A 10,234-nucleotide genomic window follows, 5' to 3' on the forward strand; every position below is an offset into this window, starting at 1 on the left:
TAGTAACTTCTTTTGTGATTGGGTTACCTCACTAAGGATGATATCCTCCAGATACATCCATTTGACCAAGAATTTCATAAATTCATTGTTTTTAATAGCTGAGCAGCAATACCTCTTCTGGGCATATACCCAGAAGATCTTCCACCTGGTAATAAGGACATATGCTCCACTATGTTCATAGCAGCCTTATTTATAATAGCCAGAAGCTGGAAAGAACCCAGATGTCCCNCAATAGAGGAATACATACAGAAAATGTGGTACATTAACACAATGGTGTACTACTCAAACAATTTTACTAAAATATACCATTTAAGTTTTCTATGCTTCTGTCATTTTAATAAGGTAACACTTGATAGCCTAATGCAAGTGAGCCACATAACTTCTGTGGGACACAGTGACCATATTTATTATTGCCATGTCTTCTCAAGAATGAATACTATACACACCTAATAATTTTTTTCCTCATGAATCCTTGACTTTCAATCCATATTTTGACTCTTCTATTTTTATTTTTTCTGTATATTATTAACAACATGGGTAAAAATATAAAGTTATTAAGAGATAAAAATTGCCAATAAATTTTGTTATTACCTTATTTAGTGTTCTATTATTGTAAGCAGGAAAAAAAAGAATCATTGGGTGTGGCTTGAGTTTCTTGAACATAAAAGCACTACCCCAGTGACCCATGTCCTCCAACTAAGCCATACCTACTCCAACATGGACATTTTTCCTAATCCTTCTCTAGTGGTGTTGCTCCTGGATAACTTAGTGTTCAAATATTTGAGTCTACAGAGTCATTTTTCTTAAAATCACCACATTATCTATCCAGTGTTATGAAAACTTTTTTTTAAATTAGATATTCTCTTCATCTACATTTCAAATGCTATCGCCAAAGCCTCCTATACCCTCTCCCCTGCCCTGCTCCCCAACCCACACACTCCTACTTCCTGGCCCTGCTATTCCCCTGTACTGGGGCATATGATCTTCGCAATACCAAGGGCCTCTCCTCCCACTGATGGCCAACTAGGCCATCTTGCCACCTTCTGCTACATATGCAGCTAGAGACACAGCTCTGGGGGAATACTTGTGAGTTCATATCATTGTTCTTCCTACAGGGTTGCAGACCCCTTTAACTTTTGGGTCCTTTCTCTAGCTCATTCATTAGGGGCGCCCTGTGTTCCAACCAATAGATGACTGTGATCATCCATTTCTGTATTTGCCAGGCATTGGCATAGACTCACAAGAGAGAGCTATGTCAGGGTCCTGTCAGCAAAATCTTTCTGGCACATGCAATAGTGTCTGGGTTTGGTGGTTGTATATGGGATGAGACAGTTAATATTCATATTAGATAAAAGTAAATACTCCTAGTAGATATTCAACATGATATATTCACATTTAAAGCCAATTTTCAATTTTATGTGCTGCGCTCAGACTCACTTCAAAGACCCTGTGTGGTTTAGCTGGCAGAAAGACTGGAAGGAGCGAAGGGGGATTGCAACCCCATAGGAAGAACAACATAGGCAGGCAGGACCACCCAGTGCTCCAGAGACTAGGCCAACAACCACGGAGTGTACATGAAGTAATCCATGACTCCAGATACATATGTGGCCAGGATGGCCTTGGACGACAGCAATGGGAGGGGAGGTCCTTGGTCCTGTGGAGTTTTGATGCCCCAGCATATGGAGGATGCTGGAGTAGTGGTGCTGGAAAGTGAGGGTGAGTTGAGGGAGCACTGTCATATAGACAGAGAGGAGGGGAGAGAGAGTAGATGTGGGATGGGACATTTGTGGAGGGGGAGAGAGGGTAGATGTGGGATGGGGCATTTGTGGAGGGGGAGAGAGAGTAGATGTGGGATGGGACATTTGTGGAGGGGAGAGAGAGTAGATGTGGGATGGGACATTTGTGGAGGGGGAGAGAGAGTAGATGTGGGATGGGACATTTGTGGAGGGGGAGAGAGAGTAGATGTGGGATGGGGCATTTGTGGAGGAGGAGAGAGAGTAGATGTGGGATGGGACATTTGTGGAGGGGGAGAGAGAGTAGATGTGGGATGGGGCATTTGTGGAGGGGTAACAGGGAACTGGGTTATCATTTGAGGCGTAAAAGAATTGAATGATTAATAATAAATAAATAAAATATAACTTCATTTTCTCCTTCCCCATCTTCCTTTCAAGCTTTCCATGTACCTCGTACTGCTTACCTCATTCCCTCTCAACTTCTCCTCTTCATTTTTGGCTATTTTTACAAATACACACACACACACACACACACACACACACACACACACACACACACAGAGGCGTAAATATAGTAATGTTAGCTTTGTGGTCACTCTATTATTGCTTGGATATGTATGATTTTAAAGTACACCATTTAGTATTGTCTAACTAATATATATGTATATATTAGTTAGAATATATATATCATCCCTGGGAAGACTAATTCTTTAATTCTTGCTCTCTTGTCAACATGTTTTAACAGCCTGTAGGTTAGTTTCGTTTTGTTTTGTTCTCCACCTAAAGATGGGCATCTTGTGATATTGTCCCAACCACATTTGTAAGTCTATTGGTGTTGTCATTGTTCAATTGTTTATTGATACAATCTTCTATCGACTTCCTGGTTCTCTGGCTCTTACAATTTTTAAAGAAAAAAAAATGTCATTAGTAGCCATGGGAGAAATGCAAATTTAAAAACATCGAAATTAAACTTCATACTTGTCAGAATGGCAGCCATTATGAAAACAAATTATAAGAATTACTGGATCAAGAGAAAAACTTACCAATATGAACTGCTGGTGGGAGTATAAATTATTACAGCTATTATTGAAATAAATCAGCATTGAGGTCTTCTCAAAGAGCTAAATAGAAATCAACCACCTAATTCAGAGATACAGCATTCCCAGAATCACAATAAGACAAATTATAACAGAGATTCTTGTATATACACATTTATTACATCAGTATTCACAAGAGTGTGTTAAGGAACCAACCTCTGTGTACATCACATAAGACAGGTTAAGACAGACAAACAAAAAGCAAACAAACAAACTGCATAATATATACCCAATAGAGATATATTTTCCAATCATAAAGAAAAATAAGTTTGTAAGAAAGGGGAAGTCAAATAGAAATTATGATCTTAAACTAATTAAACAATACTCAAAATTTACATATTGAATTTTTTCTCAAATGTCTATGTTTTTACATAGACACATGAAATCTTGTATATGTTAAAAGAAATCAATAGGATCAGGAAGTGGGAAGAAAGGATAGCAAGGACACTATTGGTGGAATAAAACTCAAAGTAGGAGATGTGCTATAATGAAATTGTTAATTTTATCACTCAGCACTATGAAACATGAATATTCAGTTCATAGAAAAGGGCCTTTAAACCCAGCAGTTTGGAGTCAGAGGCAGTACGATTTCTGAGTTTGAGGCCAGCCTGGTTTACAGAGTGAGTTCCAGGACAACCAGAGCTACACAGAGAAACCCTGTCTTGAAAACAAACAAAAAAGTAAAAAAAAAAAAAAAAAAAAAAAAAAAAAAAAAAAAAAAAAAAAAAAAAAAAAAACAGAAAAAGTTTGAAAACGTGATGGTAAGATATTATGTTGTCATGCTCTGTGAGGAGAGACTGGCAGTAATTCAGTGAGACATCTCTCATTCCCTTTCTTCATCTTGCCCACACTCCGTGCCCCTTCCAGCCTCATAGTGCTTCATGGCATCATTCTAAACCTCAGTAAGCAGGTCATGTTTAGCATCTTACTCTTCATTTAGTAAATGAAGTCTCAGACTTAGATTCTACTTTACAATACATGATTTTATTATACTTCATAGAAACATTAATGGAGCCCTTCATTCTAGAAGTGTTTCCTGTTGGTGAATTTTAATTATTGATTATAATGGTAATCAAATTAAAACAATTATTACTGTTTAGAAAAATCTATACTTCCATTGTATATACTCATTTTTTGTCTTATAAAGATTATGTTCTTAGTGAAAGTATTTGATTCTTATCCTGTTAGAGAAATACAATGATTATTGCTTTTACATATTTCCGTTACATTCTCTACTGCTTATTAATAAATCTTTAAACACCTTACAATCTTAATATTTACTAGTATTAATTCATTTTATAGTATTTTTGTTATGTGCTTAATTCTGTCCATTAAGTATACAACATTAAAGTTAACTGAAGAACTAGCATAAACAGAAATAGATATAAGAAATTAAGGATAGTTTTCAGAATCTTAAATAGTAAAAATGCAAACCAATCATCTAAGTCAATCCCCAGAAACTTCATAGATAAGTACTTAAAGGAAATACTTGAAATGACTTTCTTGTTGGCCTAATTAATTTTAGTAGTTTAAAAATATTACCTTAGCGATGATGATCATTCAAACTATCATTAATATCTTTATCGAAAGACTTTCAATAAATGGTTCCACAGAATAATTTTTTAAACGTTCTAGTCAATATGAGACATATATAACAAAAAGATAAAAACTTCTGAATGGCTGAAAATTATAAAAATTATTTTTTGTTATTATTTTACTTAAGAATTTATAGGAAAAATAATAAAATATCTTAGTCTACTGTACCTATAATACATTTTCTATGAAATTTTACAAAGTGAAAACTATCATAATGGTACTAAACTTTTAAAATAAAATACTCCGCAAAAGAATCTTGTAAAATTAGGATTCAAATTTATCACATACTGAAACATATAAATTTATATTAGAATTCCTTTTCACTATGTGGGCCACAGGAATATTAGAAAAATGATTCAGAAAAATATTAATGTGTAAAAATTATGATAATTTATATGTCCTATTACATAATTACTAGAATATACCATATTTATTTTATGTATAAATAAAATAAAAATAAATGAATGAAAGTCAATTTTTATTTAATTTTTAAATTACTCTTCTGTTGTGAAGATAAATCACAAATATGGCAACTGATAAAAATGAGTATTTAGTTGGGAATTTGCCCACAGGTTTATAAGATGAATTCGCAGTCATCGCGGTGGGGAGCAATTCAGCCAATAGGCAGGTGTGCTGCTGAAGTAGTGGCTTACATATATCATCTGAATTTGGAGATAGAGAAATAGAAAGAGACTGGGTCTGGCATGTATGTTCAAAACCTCAAAGCTGACATCTGCTTTCAAAAGCCACACCTTCAATATTTGGGAATGATAAGCTTTTGTTCCTAAAAAAGTCATGTTTGTCAGCAACTATACTTGTATTTAAAAGGGTTTGATCAATTTCATTATTAGTGTTTAACTTGGGTCCCAAATACTGTGGATCTTGGGTGTTAAAGGTAGTAGCAATTTATAATGAATAGCACGTTGCAACAGTAAACTTCTGTGAATAAAGAATTCCAAAATCTCCTACAACAGGCAAGAAAATGGTTCAAAATTGATTAGATCTTTGAGTGAAAGATAAGATAAGGCCTCAGACAAGTGAATGAATGAAGATCTCAAAACATTTTCTTTGGATAATAAAGCAAAAAGGATGGCATAAATTCCATTAAGCAAAGTTAAAAACGTTCTTAATTCCCATGACTAATGTTAACATCCTAACATAGTGAATATGGATAGCTAGTAATACCATTCAATTTTCTTATTCAAAATTAAATTTAGGCAAAATTTATGTACAGTTAACTGTCTCTGAATAAATCAAGCAATTATGTTATCCTGACATAAGGATTTGGCATAAAAATTAATATATGATTAATACTCCTGGATGTGAAGAAAAATGCATAATGCTTTAATCTCAACTGTCTCATATTGTTTGAAAACTTTGAAGTGAAAGATTTAAGGTGATTACTGATGAATGAAAGAATAACTGCGTGGATTCTGAGGCATCTGTGAATTATTAAAAGTTGTGAGTTATTAGTGGAAGTTGTAATTTTTAGATAATAACTTCAAATACTCTGAGAAGCTTTTGTCTGCTTCTATTTTGTCTTTAAATTAACCATCTGTGATTATACCCAAGAAAATAATTTGAAAAATAATCAAATTGTTTTAGAGGCAACATGAAAACCAAAACCTTATGTGACAACCTGTGTTTGTAATCCCAGCACTGGGGTGGCAGAGACAGGAGAATTCTAATCCCTAACAGGTATTATTCAGTTCACTTGACAAGTCATCAATGCATATAGTAATAAATCCATTTCAAAACCAAGTCCAAGAAATAGGGAAGGCATGTTTTTCTCTATATCTCTGAGCAGGAATAATGTTTGGAAGTACTTCTATGTTCAGGAGCCATCAGTATATGTTTTCTGTCACTTATTTTAAATAAAAAGCAAATAATGATTATATATTGTTTGAAATTGATGCAAGAGTAAGCCACAGTGTTCATTGCAAACAACCAAAAGATTTTTAAATCATTTTTAGAGGAAATATTTAATAAAGTTTTATGTACCTACTTGAAGCTTGAGGTATGCTTGAAGATTTTGCTTTGAAGATGATAAATTGTGATTATTTTTAAAATGCACCAAAAGATAGTTCCAAATGAAGCATACAGATGCCAGAGAGTTCCAGAGGAGACACCACAGCTCATCATGCATAAGGTGGCTTCAGGCACTCTTGTTGAATTCATTGCCAATCTACCCCTGACTATAAAGCACTCCTGCTACTACACAAGTTACAACAGTGAGTTCTGCATGTTTACTTATCTATGTGACTGGAATCTAGATAGAAGCTTTAGGGATGAATTCATTTTTGGCATCTCACTCAAATAAACATCTTGGCAAAAGAATGATTTTCTCTATTTCCCTTAGGATAATTCCCAAATACCCAGAAAGTACAACATCATGACACATATCCCAAAATTATGACAAATGCCAATTACATTGAGATAATGCTGTTGGTGTGTTTTATTTACTCCTTTGTAGTTAAGCTTTAGTGGGATAAAGTAAATAATAAAAATAAAAAATAAAAAGAAAGAAAGGAAAATAAAGAAAAGAAAAGGAAAAAAGAAATGAAAAGGAAAGAAAGGAAAGGAAAGGAAAATAAAGGAAAAGAAAAAAAAAGAAAACAAATAAATTACTCTTGTGTTGTCTGAAGTACAAAGGAAAAGAGTTCAGGGTCCCACATATACAGCATGTAGGAAGCACATATTTGAATCAGAAAACCTGTGCTGTGTTTGTATGTATGTGTATGTGTGTGTTAGTATATATGGTGTGGTGTAGTTGTATGTGTGTGTGTGTGTGTGTGTGTGTGTGTGTCTATGTCTGTGTATCTGTGTGCCTGTGTGTATGTGTGTGCACACATGCACACATAACTTTACACTCTGCAGGATATGCTGAATCCTCAGTATGTATCATTCTCACTGAAACTCTTTGATTAATCAGTTTCATCAAAGATAAGAGTTCTATACTATTTTAAATATAAAAAATTGAGTATACAATTGTTCTTGTTCTAAAATTCCTCCATTTGGTGTTCATTCAATTTAGGCATACTGAGGGCTGATGATATAGCACAAGGCATGACACCCAGAAAAGGCTCAAGAAGATAAGATGAGTTATGGAAATTAGAAACAGAAAGCTATTCTGCCTTCAGTTTGTCTCTGTTTCTTTGACTCTACAAGTAATAACCATATTTTTTAGGTATGGATAACTGAAAAAAAATCACAAACATGCAGAAATTTATGGCAATATATGTGCATATATTAATTTAAATATTAACTAGTGGAAAAATACATGAAATCTGTACATGTTTATAATAAATAATGTGATGCTTTGATATATATAATATTGTGTAACCTTTATTTGAGACAGGGCGAACTCATCCATCCCTTTAAATATTTATCACTTCAAACTTCTAATAACATTCAAAATTCCATCTTTGAGCTTCCAAAACATACAGTGTGCTGTAATTATAGGTTTATATTTTTAGTGAGTAATTTAGCTGGTATGAACAAGACCTCAGATGTTTTTAGTGATGTATTTATATGTAACAATTATCTTTCTACTTTATTTGCTGCTTCATTGGATATAAAGTTATGTTACTATTCAATATAATGAATTCTTTTGCTGAAGTTTCAGTTGAAAGCACATCTTTACTTAAAAATTCGTGATTTATTAAAATGTCATTGTAGAAATGACAAGTATATTTATCCCAATCAAAGTCAAAGAAGATCCACCTTCTTAGTCAAAAAGTCCATGTCCACATGACATGCTTCACAGTGTGTGAGTTAAGATTAAAAACTCCAGATAATAGTTGGTGCCAGATGTTTATCAACGCTTAATTATCCTTCAAGACTATTTTATTTTAACTGCCAAGATATTTTTGTTTTGGGGTTTAATTCAAGTTCTAAGACTGTCTGTGTTAAGGATCATCATGAAAATAATTTGCATTCCCAGTATCCCTACCTGACAGATAAGCATATGCCTACACTTGCAGATACAGCTGCCTAACTTAATGAAGTTCTCTCCCCAGTTATCAGATACTAGCTTACACATCACACATAAGAAATCCAATGGTTGATTACAGGATATGTGGACACCTTAGTAATCTGTGTTCTACTGGTATAAATTCCTTCTACAGTTATTAATAGAGAAATATTTAGATATTTTGCCAGTTAAAGGAGTATTGTGATCATTTTTCTATCATAGACTACCTATTGAGTCCATTCAATGTTGATTGTATGTACAAGTGACCATATTTTACAATTTATCATGGATTATGTCCAAAGTAAACAGATTATTCCCCTCAGCTGCTGTTGGTTATCTGTAGCTCTTCATCTATGGTTGGCCATTGTGAGATTTCATTTTTTTTTAAATTATGTTTGAGTGCTGTGCTGGACAAAGTTCTATTGAACTATTAGAAGAAATGCATACAAAATTTAATGGAAAATAAAAAAGGAAAGCAACCGTTATTTAGTGTTAGAAAGTTCTAAATATTCTTGATGTTGCAAATTTTATGCACATTATTATTCACTGAGCATGTTCCTGAGTGTTACTATTATCTCTGATATAGTTCATGTGTATATAACCTGTTCTATAATATTTATACAAATACTCTAATTTCTGAGCAATTTCCATTCTATATTTAATATCAATCTCTCTGTGGATTGTGCTATTTACTAATATTTCACTTCAAACAAGCTATTGATAAACATATCATCATTTTATGATTATACCAGTCAACATGTTTTTATTAAGTATAATGCCTCAATTGAGGTTTTTAATAGTAAATAGATACTTGCATTGTAATCAAGTTCTATTTTAATTTCAATTATAAATTATTTATTAAAAAAGGATATGAATCAAATATTAACTTATTTATTAATTACTTATTTTACAAAGGAAAGAGTATCATTTTCCCTATAGGTCAGTACTGTTAAATATACCAAATCAGGAGAAACAGTCAAGCCATGGTGTTTTGAAGAAATACACACCATTTCAAGAGACTGCTGGGTGTGGAAATGCAAAATTCAATGATATGATTATTTAAATAGTTTTCATTTGTTAATGTTCTTCTGATAAAACTAGTTTCATATTTAAGTAACAGAAAATTCTAACAGCTTTCTCAACATTGAAAAAAATTTTTCTCTTTCCATTCTTATTTAGAAATTTAAGCTATTGTATGTTTTCAAGTTGTAAGTTAAAGTAAAATATTAATGAATACTAACTGTATTAACTCCACAGGTCCTAGAGAAATCCCTCAGAAACATTTGCTGCTAAATAATGTGAGACACTAGTGAGGGAGTCCCTCCATGTTACATCATAGTGTGTGGCAGTGTGGACTTCCTTGCTCACACTTTGGCATAACCTTAAGTGATCTACTTATGATAAAATATATTATCAGTGCGAAGCATGAGAATACTCAGATGGAATACAAACTGCTTTAGGAGCAATATTACCTAAATAACTCAGTTAGGTGCCTGGAACTAAGACCACATACGCTCCAATGTCTCTGAGAGTCTAAAAAGAATTCCAGTTACACTCAATCCCACTTCATATAATGATGCTGTAACTTTTTTTTTAATTTACATTGTACGATTATATGTAGTAGCAAGATACTTCCATACTATGGAAAACACTTGCTACTAGATGAATACGGTTGATTGTAATAATAGAAGGGCACTTCTGTATTCTAGAGGCAAAAGAAAATCATCACTTGAAACTATAGAAATTGAACAAATCATCCATGCTTGCACATGCACTGAGTTATTAACCAAATGGTGGAAACAAAGCTTTGTAGTGAAATTGCATTATTCCAAAAA

Source organism: Mus pahari, chromosome 12 (genome assembly GCF_900095145.1).
Source record: "Mus pahari chromosome 12, PAHARI_EIJ_v1.1, whole genome shotgun sequence".
NCBI lineage: Eukaryota > Metazoa > Chordata > Mammalia > Rodentia > Muridae > Mus > Mus pahari.